This window comes from Sinocyclocheilus anshuiensis, unplaced genomic scaffold, assembly GCF_001515605.1.
Source record: "Sinocyclocheilus anshuiensis isolate Anshui unplaced genomic scaffold, SAMN03320099.WGS_v1.1 scaffold3360, whole genome shotgun sequence".
Taxonomy (NCBI): Eukaryota; Metazoa; Chordata; class Actinopteri; order Cypriniformes; family Cyprinidae; genus Sinocyclocheilus; species Sinocyclocheilus anshuiensis.
Genome location: NW_015553483.1, coordinates 148,438 through 150,559, shown reverse-complemented (window position 1 = coordinate 150,559; position 2,122 = coordinate 148,438). Strand labels below are relative to the sequence as shown.

Genomic DNA, 2,122 nt, shown 5'->3' with positions numbered 1-2,122 from the left:
GCAAGTCTTTAAAAAAAAAAAAAAAAAAAAAGAATGTGTTGGAGAGAATGTGCTTATTTCAATTGAATTCAAGCCTGAAATTTCTGTGTCATGCTAATGGGAAACACAAGTTGAGTTGGCATGCTCTGTTCAACCGTGAAAGATTTAAAGGAATAGTTCACGCAATAACGAAAATTCTGATATTCACTCACCCTCAAGGTATTCATCCATGGAAAACAAAAAATGTTTAAAAAAATCTTTACTGGATCTACTGGCTGTCAAGTTCCACAAAAGACCAAATAAATAAACAAATTTTAAAAAAGTAGTCCATGTGATTATTACAATTTAAAATTTTTTACTTAAATATTTTTTAAAATGTGATTTATTACTCCAGTGTTCAGTGTCACATGATCCTTCAAAAGACATTCTGATATGCAGACTCTGTGGTCAAGAAACAGTTTAATTATGAAGGCTGACTGCTAAATATTTTTGTGTAAAATGTGACATTTCTTCAGTATTCTTTGATGAACATAACGTTCAAATAAAAAGCATTTATTTAAAATATAATTATTTTTACATAATGTCTTTACTGTCACTTTTGATCAATTTAATGCATCCTAGCTGAATTAATTTCTTTCAAAAAAAATTTTTTTTTTAATTACTGACCTAAAACTTTTGAATGGCAGCCTATGTGATTATTCAAACATTCTTTTTTTGTGATCCACAGAAACAATTAAACATGTCTAAAATGAAATGAGGTTGAGTAAAACATGACAACGTTTGCGTGAAATATTCCTTTAACTTGGGTGTATTTGTTTTTGAGTGTGTTTGTATTACTGCAAAGCTTCTCGTCCGAGCCATCGGGGCAGTCGTCCTTGCCGTCGCACAGTTTCTCAGGAGGTAGACAGATGGAGTCGTTGCTGGCACAAACATGGTGAGAGCGCTTGCACTCGAGAGCCTCGCAGTTTTCTTCATCCGAGTTATCCTCACAATCACTGTCCCTGTCACACACCCAGGCCTTACTGATACAGCGAGCTAAAACACACAAAGAAACAAAAAAAAATTAGGCCCAAAATTCAGAATTCACTTACAAAAATGCTGCAATTTATCATTTTTAATTTAATAATAAAAACTGTATTTTCAGCACAGCAATATTACACATCAGGTGTATAATATTGTATAACAGAACGGGGGAGGGCAGAGTTATATTACTGAACGAATATATGCAAGATAGATGCAACAGTATCAATATTTTTAGAAGACCGTAATTTTTAAATGTGTAATCTGCTATTTTTTTAAGGAGTACACTAGCATATAGATGCTGTTAAAGCTAACATAGACTAAAACTGACAAAACTTTTGATTTTGGGCTTTTAAGTAGTGATATTTTGATTTATCATGACATTGATTTATCATGGTTGCCTGAAACAAGAGTGAGAACATTCAGGATAGCCAAGCATGTACTAACCCGAGTCTTTGCAGGCAAACTTGACGGCAGGGTCGCACATATGTGTGACACCCTCGCAATTCTTCTCGTCGCTCAGGTCCATGCAGTCTGTATCTCCGTCGCAGCGCCATCGCATAGGAATACACAAGCCGTCCATTCGGCACTGGAACTCATCCGTGTGGCAACCGCCGGGAGGCCGTGTGGCTGCAGACAAAGACAGAAATGGGACACACAATTAAAATGCAGCCGTGTAAACACTCATACAAAGGCACAGCCACATATCTTATTATTTGATGGTAATGAGAGCTTGGCTTCCTGACGTCAAAAATCAGTTCCCAGGGATGGTGATCATGACCAGTGTGAGGCACAACCACAATGAACTGATCCAAATCAAACTTTCTCATGAACAGCGGTCCAAGGCTGGCACTGTGACGGCCATCATTAGGCATTGGACATAAAGGCTTTCCCTCATGGCAAAGGTTAGTGTCTGGCAGAGTCTAAAGAGGGGAAAGCGGAAAACCAGATCTCGTCCGTAAACAGAGAGAAGTGTCCTAGAACAGGGAACTGCTGGGGTGAACTGATCTGAATGACATCATACTGCTCGAGCTGCATGAATTCACTGTTTCGCTCTTTCTCACACACACACACACACACACACACACACACACACACACACACACAGAGATATCGATACAAA

The 2,122-nt window shown here is 37.9% G+C and overlaps 1 pseudogene; it reads right to left on the bottom strand.

Moving 5' to 3' along the window:
• Positions 1-2,122, bottom strand: part of LOC107668339 (low-density lipoprotein receptor-related protein 1-like) — a 138,025-nt pseudogene that overhangs the window by 56,548 nt on the left and 79,355 nt on the right.